This window comes from Cupressus sempervirens, chromosome 3 (genome assembly GCF_028749045.1).
Source record: "Cupressus sempervirens isolate cs-2001-9-10 chromosome 3, ASM2874904v1, whole genome shotgun sequence".
Lineage (NCBI taxonomy): Eukaryota > Viridiplantae > Streptophyta > Pinopsida > Cupressales > Cupressaceae > Cupressus > Cupressus sempervirens.
In genome coordinates, this window is record NC_143120.1 from 82,199,589 (window position 1) to 82,215,964 (window position 16,376).

The window sequence follows — 16,376 nt, forward strand, 5'->3', positions numbered from 1 at the left end:
AATATTTATGCTATTATGCATTTGAGCATTTACATCAAAGATTGTTCTTGTATTGTTGTTCTACAATTTTATTTCCTCTTTATTAATCTATGTCTTTCATTAGATTCTAGTTATATTTGTTTTATACAAATTCTAACAGAGATAAAACTACTAATTGAGACTTTATCTTGGCACAAGAAGCTATAAATAAGAGTACTAAGAAGACACCTCCTCATATAGTAAATGAAATGCATCCTAAAGGAATTACTCAGTTGAGGGATTTGAGTATTGAAATGAAGATGAGTTCTAAAGTAGAGGAATTTGTAGATTTCATGAAGACTTTGCATGAAGAAGTGAAGAAGAATTTGGAAGTTAGTATACAAGATTATAAATAAATGGAAGATAAAAGAAGAAGACATAAATATTTTGATGTTGGAGAGGAAGTTATGGTCCACTTGAAGAAGAACAGATTTTTAGTTGGTATCTCTAGTAAGATAACAATGAAGAAGTTTGGTACTTGTAAGATCTTGAAGAAATTTGATAGTGGAAATTATTTTGAAGTTGAATGACCAGAGAACATAGACATTTCTTCAATATTCCATATTTTATACATCATTGAGTATTTTGAATCATATGAGGATTTAATACATAACCTCAATGATTCCAAGATGAAAACTAAAAGAATTAAAAAGGTTTTAGATACCAGAGTAAGTAAGAGCACTAGAGTAAAAGACTACATGGAGTACCTTGTTCAATGGAAGGATAAACTAGTTGAAGACACTTCATGGAAAACACAAGTTGAGTTGGATCTTTATGATTTAGGTTAGAGCATCAAGGCTTCCTGATGTGGACATCAGTTCTTTATTTACCACAGGTGTCCAATGTAAGAGTATCTTGGTTCAATTTACAATCCTAAACTAACAAAAAATATTGCTTTATTTTTCATACCAATTTGGTGTTCATGGAGTTGTTTTTGTAGCTCATGGTTTCAAGTTGTGCGCAGTTGGCATCTTAATGTGGACCCATTACTAATGCTTTCCCTAAGTGTGCATAATATAATATTATTTATGCATGGATTTTTGTGCCTCTTTCTTCACTCACTTTTCATTGCTTGGTTCATCTAGCATAGCATGAAGTTTCTTTTAGTGCAGTTCCCTATGCTGATGTGGAATATTGTTTAGTTGGGGAACATATCTTAGATCATGTAAGGACCTATTTTTAAGAGCATGAGTTCTCTTTTGTTCATTTTTTGTTTATTTGTTTTCTCCTCCAAGGCAAGACCTATTTTGTAATTATTTGTCTGAGAAGTCAATTTGTGGTCTTACTAGCTTTATAATGGCTTAAACTAGGTTTAGGAAAAAATGTCTTGAAGTAAGAAGGTAGTAGGGGAAAGAAGGAAGAACCAAGATAGAGAGGTTTGAACTCTAGAATTGTAATTCTTTGTATAGTTAGCCACAACCAAGAAGGCCTTACAACCTACCATATATATTTACCATGTTAATTTTCCAATTAGTTGGTATCTGTTCATGAATATAGTTGGTTCTTTGTTGATAGATTTATTTTTGGCTCCATGTGTACTCTTGGTGAGGCGCTAGGATACAAGAATTGGTTCCTTTCCCCTACCCACCTTGTGTCATAGCCTATAGTAGGTAGTTGTCCTTTGTGAAATTGGGATCCTTGTTTCTCAATATCTTGACTCTAATGAGATATTTACCTAGGCTCTTATACTAGTCACTTGTTGGAAAAATTAAGCCATAATATTACAAAATGGGGGGGACAAATCAATATTATGCCAAAAATCCAATCTCAGATCTAATGGAACTTTATTTTTATAACTTCACCACATAAATGTGATAAGAAACTTATCATTGTAATGAAGCATGTAACAATAAATATATATTCACACAACCTCAACACATAACACAAGGATTTTTATTAGAGATATCTAATTTGGGTGAAAAATATGATAAAATTGATGCCCATGAATAGAAATAAACTCTTCTAAAGCATGCCTAGTTAAAATATTAATCATTTAACATCATCAAATTTCCACAATCCATTTGTAAATAAGAATTTTTCTGGATTCGATTGTGTGTGTTTTTTTACCATCAATGTTTTGGATCATACTACATGATCCATCATCAGGATGAGAAAGAGTAGGATAGTAGAGATATGCAGATTGAGCCTAACTTCTCTTCGTATATCTCTTTAGTTAGGCTCAGTCTACATATCTCTACTATCCTACTCTTTCTCATCATGATGATGGATCATGTAGTATGATCTGAAATGTTAATGGTAAAAAAACACACACAATAAAATCCAGAAAACTTCTTATTTAATATTAATCATGTTAAGAGCTTATAGTAAGTACTACTAAGAAATCACCCTACTAGGAGTAACTCAGTTTACAAATTTCCTTCTATCTGTATTAAGAGATTTACCCTATTAGGATCAACCTTGTGAGAGGAATTCAAACACTAGCTAAAGTATCACCCTAGTAAAGGATTTATAATAAAGATTTGTCAAGATCTACACAATTAACATATTTGTCTTGTTTCAACTCTAGGAAATAACAAGTATAATTATCTAAAAATAGCACTATTTCTTTTCTTCTAGAGGTCCAACTATGCACAGACTTCTTCCTCATATGCAGATACACTTCTCTTATGAATCATACTTCCTGATTTACAAAATTTGACCATGATACACATAATATTCACACTTCTCTCTCTCCTTTTTCATAAATGAAATTACATTAAAATATTTCATCAATTAAGGATCTCCACCACCTAAACAATTATTATGAAATGTAATTTTTTCTCGTTAGAAATTTGCAAAGAAAGTTGGAATCATTCTCTATCTCACATTGACAACACGATCCAAACATGCATCGATTTTCCAACAAGAGTCAAAATATATTGCACTTCCTTGGTTTCATACACCTCTTAAGAAATCATCGATCATATTGATATAAAAATAATCATACCTAGAATTCCATGTCATTGTGGACATGTCATTACATACACTTTAATTGTCATTTGATCTCACAAATTGATCCACCTTTATCAATCAAGAATCTAACTTATTTTTCTTCACTATTCTTCATTTCTTTATTATTGAAACATCATAGTCCTATATCTCTATACAAATAACACCAATTAATGCATTGGTTGCAACAAAAAGTCAATAACAACATGCATATCAAATACTTCAAACCATACCACCTGAATCCATTCATATAGATTATACCAATCAAATCGTCTTCTCTATTTAGGTTTCTATTAATGAACCAATTTCCCATTTATACTAAAATAACTATAAAGTTTAATTTACACTTAGCATGAACATGTTCCATCACAAATATAGAATAATAAAGACCTCAAGAATAAATGTTCATGACTGCAACCCATAATGCACAACATAACTCACACTTTACCAATTCTATCATTACTTAGTACATCAAGAACATGGTCAACAAAGAACAAATAAGTTCACATCAATGAAAAAAACATAACTAATAGAACACGTCAATAAGAACAACATGCACCCTCATTTCATTAGCATCGGTTATGCAAACAATTTGAATCTTACCTTAATTTTGAGGAAGCTTGGAATGTTCCTAGATCACTCCATGCAATTCTCCTATAATAGAGTGGTAGGAAAATCTTGTTATGAAAATGATGAGTTTTCATGTGAGGAGACCACAAGCCCTTGGGTGGTTCTCCAAGATTTTCAATAAAATTTTATAAATAGGATTTATTATCAGCAACATAACATCTAATTTGTTAAAGTTGAGGAACTTTGTGTTGCCTTGGAGCATGATCTTGGTGTCAATGACACTATGAAACATAAGGATGATTTGTCTTGTATTACAATCACCAATATCATCTAGATTATGAGTACTTTCAATACCAAACATTGATGAGTTAGAAAATCATTGAGGAATGAATTCTGAGGCAAAAAAAAATTGAATGGAAGCCCAAATTTTTATTCTTGGGAACCGCCAATAGAGTATAAGTACACCACACATGGAGAAAACAAAATACAAAAAATAAATAAAATGGTTGTGAGATAAATGGAAAGTTATTGTGTCAAACAACTAGAACAAGTTTGAGGCTTGTTTGAAATAAGAAAAAGTATGAAGAGAAAGTCTTGAAGGAGAATGAAAAGGTCATAACATAAAATTTTCATCCATGTAGAAAGCATATTAATAGTGGAAGGGTACTATTAGTCGTTGTATCTACTTCATGGACCTTGAGCTTCTAATTTGCACATATGTCTAATAAGTGAACCCTATCGACCCTAATAGATTGTTGTTGACATGAGTAATTTATTATATATTTGACTTTTTCCTTTCTTTTTAAATTTATTATTGAATAAAGATTTAAAAGAAATTACATGCAACCACAATGATTAAACATATTGCAATGACCACATAAATGACTTTAGAAACAAGAGAATACAACATAATGACAAAACAATTTAAATGGTCAAAGCAAATGTACATATTAAAATGAAATGAAGAATAATTGAAACATTTGATTAGTAAAATTCAATGAAAATTAAGTGAAATATAGATGATTACGCATGCCTTCCCTCAACAATCTTAACCATTCTATTATATTTAAGCCACAAAACAAATAAAAAAATGTGTGACAATTAGTCATTTAGAATGTTTTTAAATAAAATGACTTAAATTATGCTAGTAACTTATTTTTTTTATGAATAGTTTTTTTTATCAATAAATAATATATTAATTGCAATTCACAAAAATGACGCTTCACACTCATAACAGATACATATAAGTTGCACCGTAGACGGATAGCCTCTAACACGGAGAGACCAATTCAAAGAAAACTGGTCAGCAGAGCCGTAAGAATATCCAGAAGGTCGGATGACTTTTTCTTCAATTTAGAATTCGGGGGAGTCAAAAACATGAGCCACGCAAACGCGTGGAGTACATTAAAGTGCCTCATCTTATGAAGCAAGCCTGATTCGTTAAAGACTTGCGGGCAAATAACAGCTACGCTGTAATATAAGTCAGCATTGAGCCGTTCAACGGTCCGCAACTGCAATTACGCCCAGTGGGCGGCACGCAGTTTCTTCAATGCCAGAAATTAGACGTAAGCCAAGTATTTCAAACATGAGCAATCCAGATTCTTCTCCAATTTGAATGGGTTTCAATTTCTCTTATCCGCAACTACCCCATAAATACCCATTCCTTGCAAATCTAATTTCAATCAGTTATTGTCTTTCAAACATAACTACCTACAAGAGTTTTTTCTAAGTTGAGAAATGCAAATGGCACTTTCATCCGTTTCTGAGGAAATGAGCAGAATGTTTTACAGCTTGGACGAAAACGGCGATGGCAGATTATCTCGCCATGAAATGATTTGCTTCCTCAACAAGCTTGGAATAAGTCTTTCAGAGCAAGAATTGAAGTGTTTGGCAATGAGCATCCCCCATAAAGAAAATGGCAGCTTAAGTTTTGATGAATTTGTGTTGCTTTACGAATCTGTTATGGGCGAGAACACCACAAGCAATAATAAAGAATTGGACGATGAGTTGAAGGAGGCATTCAAGATTTATGACAGTAATGAAGATGGGTACATATCTAGTGCAGAGCTTCAACAAGTTTTGTGTAGTTTGGGATTAATGGAGAAGGGAGGTCATTGTGTGGAGGAGTGCCAAAAGATGATCTGCAGATATGATTCAAACTCTGACGGCCTCATAGACTTCTCTGAATTTAGAAGCATGATGACTAACATCACATCTAATTCTGCCTAGTCTTCATGTACTTTCGTTAATCTCCGAGGATGATTAGGGTTTCAACAATCTTCGTTGATTTTGATACATTTCAGTTATGGATCATGTTCTAATTGGTACACAAGATTAGCATAAATTATATATTAGAAACCAATCTTCTTGTAAATAGTTACATCACTCTATAGGATTCCAACAATCATGTTGTTCTATATTTGTTTCAACAATCATGTTGTATATATTTTAATTATCTAATTTTTTTAATTTTGGTTTCTTGTATTGTGATGATAGATCATGTAGTATGATCACAAATTTTGATACTCAAAATATTACACAATCAATTCTAAAATGAAATAAAAAACATTCCCTCTTTTGTTATTTAACATATTCTTTCATTTGTTAGCTCAGATGCTTATTTCAATTGTATGTATAGACCCTAAACAAATATTTAAAATTATGATATTGTAACAGCAAAGTTTATTGTTGTACTTCAGGGTCAGCCCCTTTCTTTTGGCTGCTATCTAATATTTTAAAAACAATAAGTTTTGTTTCACTTAATGGAAACCTTCATTTCTACAAATGTTACTCTCATTTTAATAAGAATAAAAGAGAAGGATAAAAAAAAAAGAAATGGATTGCTTTGGGGTCTTAAACATTCAATTACATGTGCTAATTTTATTTACAGGTTAGTGCAACAGAAACAGAAATAGGACTTGGGCTTAATGCAGGATCTCATTCAGCATGGGATTATCCCCATCTTCTCCATGCCTCAGATATAGAATATGAACCTTTTAAACAATTGTTTTGGAGAAACCCAACTACCGGTGCTCTGTTGAAGGCGTTGAAGGTTTTACAGGTGTAATGTCTATAATTATGGTGGTTTTCATTGCAGTTGCCTTTGTAGTCGCCACTCCCAGTTTTAGGGTCTTCTTAAAGGACTCAATGTCGTTTTGTATTCTACATCTGTTGTTGATTATCAATGCACAACAGATAGCCCATGGAACAAAGGTGTATCTCAACCACAAAATGTTAGTACAAAACGGTGAGCGATATCTAAAACTCACTCTTACATTATCATTGTAAGCCGGTCTCAAACTAGTACTTAGCACTACAAAGGGTTAAATGGTTATGTCTACGTAAGTTAATATGTTGGAAAATTTAAATTTTATTTTCTAAATGTTTAAATTATTTTTATTTTATAAATTATATAAATAATGATGAGAAACAATTAAAGGAGTTTAATTTTCAAGAAGATTTTATACTATAAGGTCATAGACAACTCTTTTTTAAATTTTTTTTTGAAAGTTAACTCTTTCATTTCTTACATGAACCATTATACATTTGTTTGAATCTTGATTGATATTAATATCTCCAAGCTTCTTTAGGAAGACATTGTTTTACTGGGGAGAGACAAGCCTTTGATTTAACACTTGATTGCATGTTCTACCCTTCACCCTCTACACAACCAAACTGCAAATCATCTATTCTCTCAGCACAAGGGCTCTATGACATAGTGGAAGAATGCTAAAAAGGATCTATTAAGCATTGCTTCCTTTCATGATGGAGAATCTTCTGAAAATATTCGTTAAAATAGTACAACTTTGACAATTTTGTCTATTATTGATTCATATTCATGAGTCATATTCATGAGTCACACCTACCAGTCTTATTTTCTCTAGTTATTCTACCTATTACTCAAACTATCTTATTCTAGTTACTCTACCTATTACTCAACCTATTTTATTCCATAAAATGATACATAAATAAAAATGAGAAATAGGTGCATAGGAAGAAATCTTATAATTTTTAAATACCTAGATATATTTTACATCATTCAAAAACACTTGTGGTACCTATCTTTTAATATTTAATCGAGGGAATATTTTGTAATGTTTCGAGTATTTTATGTTATCATTCACAATTTCCTTTTTGTCTATCAAATAATTCTAAAATAATTTTTTATTTAATTATTCTTCATTCCTATTTGTTTAACTTATCTTTATTATACTTAGGCACACTTTCTCTTGTGTTATAGATATACATTAACAAAAAATGGAGGTAGTTTGTGTAAAGAAATCAAAACAAATATGAGAATAATGTATTATTCGTATGGAAGATTCTCTTAGTACATTTTTATACAATTGGCAATCATCTACATGTACATAATGAAGGTGTGAATATATCAAGATAGACCATTTTTTTGTTAGGTGCATATATTATGAAGGTGATCATAAAAGAATACATGGAAAGGTTGTCCATAAAAAAAATACTTGTTTCAATATATACCTATTTATTTGAATATTGTTCATGTTTATTTAAATTAACTCAAAATAATAAATAATAAATGTATAGACATTAATATTGATTTCAATAAATTTTACATTTAACAATGCTTATGAATTACATTAATGTATCGTCTTAAATTGGATGCACTCTAATCTAATGAGGGTTCATCACCCATTTGATAAGAAACCATCAATCTTCTTCTCTCTTTCATCATTTCTTCCCTTTTTTTGTCCTTCCTCCTAAGTGGAATTGGGGTAAAACCTAATAGATCATCTTTATAGCTCGTACTTCATGGTTTTGAGCTCAAGCTAGGATCTATTTCCCCTAGGTCCTTAATTTCATCCATCTCTACACTTATAATCTACTCCTTTCACTGAAATAGGATTTCCTCACAATCTAGACCTTTTTCTCAATCATGAGACTTATTTAGGAGCCCCAAGACAACACTACAGGTTTATGTACCTCATCATCATGGGTGCATCATGCCTCTAATGAAGATTTATTTGGCCCTCCTCTTCGGGTTCATTTTTTTGGGATTTTTGGATGTTAACTTCTAGGTTAGTTGGCCTATGAGAATTCATTATTTTTTAGCTCTATAAAAACCCTTCCATTTTCTCCATTTTCCACATCTGTCAACTTCACAAGAAAGTACTCTATCATTCAAGCATTCAAGCATCTAAGTTCTCATGTTTTCTTCATGCATTCAAGATCCTTCTTTGCATCTCCCTTCATACATCTCAAAGATCCTTTTTTGCATCTTTGATATCAATTCATTGAAGATCTACAAAGGTGGCTTTGAGCACTTACATTCATGAAGGTATTGGTTTTACTTTGGTTTTCTTTCTAGGGTTTTTGAAGTTGAGTCAAAGCTATTACATCTACATATACTTGATTACATTTTAAATTCAAAAGTATATTCATATATTTGCATTGCTTTATGTTAGATCTATCACTACTACTTGCGATCATTCTTCCTCAATCATTGTAATTCAAGATTAATTGCTAAATTGGGGTTTGATTGAGGCAACCCACTTCCCCAAAAAAACAATTAATCTCTTTATTTTGGAAGTTTCAGATATTGAATCGATGAATAGGTTGTGGATTTAGATACCCTTGTTGGCTTTCTTCAAAAGTGCAAAATTAAAATCAGCTTTGCACACTATGATCAAGGGCATATTGCACACTTGAAGATTGCATTTTTCCTTTAAAGATCCATTATTCCCTTGATAAGTCTTTGAAAGTTTTTTGGATTTCCTTCACCTCACAGATTTCAACCTAGATCCTAGGTTACATCAGCTTTTTACACCATCTGACAAAAAATTTTGAGGTCTGTGTTCCATGAGGTATTACCTTCTCCTTTCTACTTAACATACTTTCCATTTTAGCATTACTTATTTCACCATTTTTTACTTAAATCCTCTTAAGGTGAGGGGTAAGAGGGAATTAAATCCAAGTTATTCATTCTTTTGTCCGTTAGGTTTTGTAATGATGCTTCTTTTTGTATTAATCAAATCTAATCAAAAGGGGCGAATCTTGGCCTTCCTTCTTTTTACACATAAGTAGGGTTGGCTTGATTCTATTTTTCTACCTACATTTATTGGTCAACATGACTCAAGTGTCTTTCCTTAGAGTTAGATTCTTTGTATTGAGTGTTCACTATTTGTTGGTGAGTCCAACACACTCTCTTCTTTGATTTTAGAGTTACATTCATCATGGAGATCTTTTGGTGTATGGTTATCTTTTTCAATACTCTTTTTCTTGTATCTCTTTATAGCACTTATGATGTTTACAAGAGTTTTATGCCTTTTATAGTATTTATGGATCTTCATACACTCCCTTCTTATTATTTTATGATGTCGATGAATAAATTTTTCCCTTCTCTCAATATTATGGTTATATCTTTATGTGGTTTTTAAAAATTAGCTCTTTGGATTATGTTAGAACCTTAGTTTAGGATGCTTCTCATTCTTGTCATATCCCTCCTAATCCATTTCTCAATCTCCCTTCTTCTCCTCACTCTTTGCCTAGGACTTCTTCTATACATGTTCAAGCTCAAACTTTAGTTCATGATAAGGATATTTATACCTTCCTTGAGAAGCCTATTTCTCCTCCTATTACTTGTAGGTGAAACGTAAGGTCCCTTTTGTTTGTTCCCCTATTATCATTCCTTATACCACCTTTTTGGAAGATTCAACTAATAAATCTCCTCATGTTTAAGATTTGATGAATAACTTGTTGGAAATATTATGATAAGCTAAGTTACTGAGAGGGGAGGGGTTAATAAGTAACTTCTAAAACTTTTATCCCAATTAGCAATTAATCCTTTATATGAATTCTTATCTAAATTCATGCATGAGAAAATAAAAAACATGAAAGCATACATAACACTTTAACACAAGATTTGGTGACCCAGAAACCTTCCAAATAGAAAGTAAAACTAGGGTGGGGATAATACCCACAAGCTTTAGTATTGTAGTATAAATTTGGCATGTTAAGGCTAAAAATTATCACTTCTAATGCTCTGTCCTATTAGGAGCAATAAGGACTGCTAGGTCCAACTTACAAAAGGATATACAAACATACAATGAAGAATGCACTAGGTAAAGAGATTTATATAAGACTTTTGGGTCTACCTTATTAAAGAATTTGACTGATCCACCTATTAGGATGAAATAACTTAGCTGATCTCTGATCTACAACTTGGTTGAATGAGATTCCTTTGAGTGTACAAATCACCTTGCTATGATAGATGAATCTTTTTAGCTCCTTATACTGTTGTAGCCTTTTTTAATTCACTCTTCTGCTCTTCTCTGATGATTACATTACTTCCATAAATTCATTTGGATGTGATACAATTAATTACACACACACACACACACATACACACACACACACACACACACACACACACACACACACACACACACACACACACACACACACACATCAATCTAATTACATAATTACAAAGTTAGCCACAATACAAGTTTACACAAATATTACAAAGTCAACCAAAGTGTAGAAACTTGAGCTTTGAAGACTGACTCGGTGAGGTTTTCATACTTGGCATCCACTGTCAACGCTTGGCATTGTCATGCACTTAGTAGACATAGAAGCTCGACCCATACTAATCACTTCCAAGTAGTCTTGAACTCAGTCTGCACTAGTGACTTGGCAAATACTATGAAACTCAACATATAAATTGAATCACTTGATTCACACTACATAGCTTGGTAAACACTATCACCTCGAGCTCAGTATAAACTAAGTCTCTTGGTTAACATTGAGTAGCTCGATTAATAGTAGACTTACATCACATCAATTGTGAACTCATTAAACACTGCACAACTTGGTTTGCACTGGTAAACTTAGCATACACTGAGATGCTCGATTTACACTATTATTCATCAACTCTGTAGTAACTACTCGGTTTAAATTGAAATCTGTTCATAGGACTCGGTAACAAATAAAATGCTTGGTTAACACTATTAACTATACAATATGGTCAATATGAACTCACAATTTGAATAAGTGTATGTCTCTAATAAAAAACATGACTAGAATGTCAACATAACTATCCTAAAGGTTATCATATGGCTATTAAGTAGAGTTACATTGGCTTAGGACTTGATATTAATCAACAAGGTCCTAAAAATTATATTCATGTGTCTCTTAATAATAAACATGACTAGAATGTCAACAATCTCCCTCTTTGGCATTAGTGACAAAAACACTTATCAGTCACAACTGAATTATCAATCACCTTATGTCTCCAACTCAGTAGAGTATACTAACTTTGAGATTTTTCAAAATTGGTTTTGTAAAGGATATATTTATGTACATGGTAATGCTTCCTCCATAGTATAATATATAGGATACTATACATCTGATATGTACATCTAGATATATATTTTCTTTACACTCTTTTTAAACTCTTCTCCCCTTATCTTTTTACATGTTTTTCCCCCATTTTCTTTAAACCTTCTCCTTATAACTTCTATATTTTCTTCCCATTTTTTATATTAATGTCAAAGATTTATACTATATGAATTTACATAGTAATGCCAAAATGAGACAAGAAATTTGAATGTTCCTTCAGTATGATCGCCAAAGTCTTGTCCTAGTTCTCTTGCAAGACCTTGCATGTGTGCAATGTAACCTACACTTTTGTTGATAGTTCAACCATATGGTTTGCAATAGAGAAATTATTGTCATGGATGAGGGTTTTTGAATATTCAATATGCTTCAATAGTACATCCATGTTAGGGAGAATCATATTTTGAATATCTATCAAAGTTGATCTTATTCTAGCTTATTCTCTAAGCAATTATGCCTGTATATCTATCAAAAATGTAATATTTTTGAAATGGGTAGAGCTTGAACTCAGGTCAAGCTACAATTGTTGAGCACTTCCCTTAAGATCTTCATTAATCTTAGAAATTTTTTCTTTTATTTCCTTTGTAAAACTTGAAATATCACATAATTTACCAAAAAGTAAAGTTACGTTAGTGCATGAGGTTTCTAGAGAACCCAAAATAGTAGATAACTCTACCTGGTAAATGGAAATCTTTTGAGCAATAAGTTCTAAGACCTTATTCTCAAACTTTTTCTCTACTTTTTGCAATAACTTGTCTTGTCCATCTAAATCTTCATTATACTTCTGGACTGCTTCTACCAACTGATAGAAAACTAGTTGAGAAGAATTAACCTCTATACCTGAAGCCTCTGCCAAAATATTCTTGGCATCCTCAATCATTTTAAATTCTTTGTCTCTTTCCTCTCTTAGCCTTTGCTGCTTGGCTTTCTTTTGGAGTAATTCTCTGAAGGTCTACATTTGATCAGGATTGAGTTTTGAAATATCCCAATTAGGAATAACAATTCCCTCATAAAGATCTACATCCTCCTCCTTTTCTTTACCTTTAACCAAAAATTTTGTGCTCGGTTGAGGATTGGTCTCAACTATCCTTACACTTATTGCATGTTTTCTTAGAATGGAAACAATAGTAGAAATAGTAGGACTCGCTACAAAAAATAATATTGCACTCATTGTAGAAATACTAGTGGTACAAATACTTGAAGTATCCAAAATTAATGTCGAGGTTAGAACTTGCAGCTCGGTAGATGAAGTACTTGGTACTTCAGTCAATGAAGTGTTGAGTTGGACTGGTGCAAATATTGAGTAGATACTTGTACTTGTAGTGCTAGACACAATCAATCTTGCTAAGGATAACTTTGTACTTGGTGTTGTCAATGTTTTTCTTGGAGAGTGAGGAAGTGAGGCAATAACCACTATAGCAATCTTAACTAGGTCAGTTTCCTCAACATCCGGTGTACCTTTCTCAGTAGCATCTTGCTCTTGTTCCTCTTCATCACCAATATTACCAAAATGTGTTACTTCTTCATCATCTTTTTCTTGATCATCATCATCTTTTTCACTTATACTTACTGGAAAATCACTCAATTTGTGAAGAAGATAGATATTCTTCCATGTATTTGTTTCATACTTTACAACATGCTCTATTTCATTTAACAAAATAAGACAAGTATTGAGTCTTAAATTTAATTTTTCTTCATTTTTCTTTAAAGATTCTTTCACTTCCTTGTGAATCAAATTTGGCACAAGCTGCCTCAAGGTCTATTCATGAATATCTTTTGTAGTTTTCATTGCATGTTCCCATCTTGGCTTGATTTTGTCCATTAAAGCATTGGGAATTTTTTGAGTGAGTTGATTAGGTGAGTATTTCCATTTGCCCATCTTGGATATTAGCATGTCTTCAATTTGCTTCTATTCATTAGCTATTCTGGTTTCATATTTGAATGCCTTGAAGTTTTTTATCCTAGAACCTGATTCCAATTCCTTGATTTTCTCTTCAAATGTGAGTGGAGACCTCTTGAAGATTATGTCTCCCCCTTCTTTGTTTTCTTTCTTCCTAGAGGATCTCCTGGTAAATACTACAGTGGTTGATTTGGCGCGTAGGCTTAGTAATGATTACCTGGCCTTTTTTCTTCAATGTCTCCTCTTCCTCTGATTCTTCATCCTCTACTTCTTTATCTTCACCTTTGCCTTGGTCAATAGGAGAGTAGAACTTGTTTTCAACTTGGCAATCCTTTTCTTGTATTCATTAACCACCAAAGGGAACTTGATCTCTAGTTCTATCCTGACCTTAGCCTCATAATATGTGCCAAAAAATGCAGCCTTGGGGTCCACTAGTTCATTTATCAGTGCTTCAATTATATCTTTTTTTTAATCAATATTTACCACATATCCTAGAGTTTCAACCATGCAATTCTAGGCCTAACTTCCTGAATGTATACCTTATCACCATCCACCATAAAAAACATCATCTTTATAATCCTTAACTAGTTTCTTGGGGATTCAAATTTTTTTATTCATTTTCTCCTTGAATGCATCAAAATAATTGTCCATGATACTAGTATAATTTTCTCTCATCTCAACAATGTATTCATTTATCTAATAAAGTATTGGCACATCTTTCTTCCACACAACAATATCTTTTGATGGAAAGAATTTCTAAACATAAAAGAATAAACATGTCAATAGAGAGCCAAACTTACATGGATTGTCCTTTGATGTCCTCATGCTCTCCATGTTCTTGTTGAATTGATTCAACAGTACCTCGGCAAGGTCAAGCGATAGGTTATTCTTGACTATTTTGTATGCCAAGTCAATTGCTTTGCAAGACACACTATTCAACTTAATTGAAGTGTAGATCTTGTGTGCAATGACATGAATACCAAAATTCAATTCCATGTTAGTGACACTACTAATTTTCATTCCCCTGCCATCCCACTCGACTAGGGTTTTCTTCTCCAATTTGACTTGACCTAGGGTTTTAGTAATTTTAGCTTTCACCAACATTGGGAGACCAATGATCTTGTGGATCATCTTCTTGGTTATCAAAATTTGTTTTTCCAACAACATTTGTCAATTGTGCACATGAAAAAGGATAAACCTAATCCATTTCACTTGGAAGACTCATGGCATGTGAGGAATATGGGTTAAACCTTTGGCCTTGAGATGTTGATGCTTAGGTTTCAAAATGCCATCAACACATAACTCCTTTAATCATTCATCCATTTCTAAAGTACCAATATCTTGAATTGCACATTTAAAATGAGAATGAATATCATTGATCAATAGTACCTTGGGAGGGGTTTGTGACTGTGCTCCACTCAGATCTAGGCTTTTAACAACTGCAAGAGTGAGCTTAAAATTTGGTGCCTTCTATTCTACAACATGAACCAACATGTCTAATCCTCGTTTCTCTTTTCTACTGGTAGTTGCCATCTCCACTCAGTAGGGTTTGATAGAATTCAAAAAATTTGATAGCAATTTTCTCAAATTGCTTGAATGCTCTTGAAGATTGCTCTATACAAGTTGCTTGAAAATTCATAGTGGAAAAATGACTTCAATTCCATTCCTTTTATGAATTTTTTCCATAAATGCCTAGTACAAATGTTCAATCAAATTGACAAACTATCATCCACTTTTCTTGCATTGATTACTTGGTAGAGTATTCCATCATTGGGTAGACACATAAGATTTAGTTAATCCCAACCTTGCTTAGTAGAGTTTGTGACCCGACATCACTCGATAATGAAGGTAACTTGGTAGTAATTAGTACCTCTTACTTGGTGATCTCTTTGCATCTTGAATGCTGATATGGATCTTTTGTCCTATCAACTGGAACTTATTTAGATGTCTTCTTTGGTAGCCTAATTCTAGTTATCCTTTGAGAAATCAAGTGGAAATGGTGGAGTCATCCAATTCTTGAGTGACTTGATCATCATTGTGTTGGAAATCTGATTGAAAAGATCATTGTTGAAGAACAAAATAGATTGTTTGCAAAGAGGAAGATTGTTGATAAAGAATGTTTCCAATCATTGTTTTGTCACTAATGTCAAACCTACTATTTTTTGGAATGACAATTGCTTATAAGATCCAAATACTATCACTTAGTTGACTTATAAGATCTAAATACTATCACTTAGTTGACTGATGAAGAGGATTCAATCAGCAAGATGTAACAAAAGTACCTAAGGGAAAGGTTGAGTTATGGTTTTGTAATGAAGTACAGGGATCAGTTAAGACATTGATAAAATGATGTATTGATAATATACTTGAAGATACAAAGGTTGGCCACAATTAGAAACTTTAGAAGTATAAGTTGCAACTAGGTTGTCTGCAAAGCTTGACTAATTTCATTAGTGAGTGTCGAGCAAGCTAGTTCATGTTGAGCAGATTTTTAGTTAGTGCCGAGCAAATGTAAAATCTAGTGTGTGCTGAGTGATATAGAAAGAGTCAAGAAAAGTTCAGGTGCCAAGCA

General features: G+C 32.5%; 1 pseudogene across 1 annotated transcript; it reads left to right on the plus strand.

Moving 5' to 3' along the window:
- The first annotated feature begins 5,202 nt into the window (after positions 1-5,202).
- Positions 5,203-5,911, plus strand: LOC149564888 (calmodulin-like protein 2 pseudogene; annotated as a pseudogene). The gene has a single exon (XR_016361462.1). The product of XR_016361462.1 is annotated as a calmodulin-like protein 2 pseudogene (transcript).
- The last annotated feature ends 10,465 nt before the right edge of the window (positions 5,912-16,376 follow it).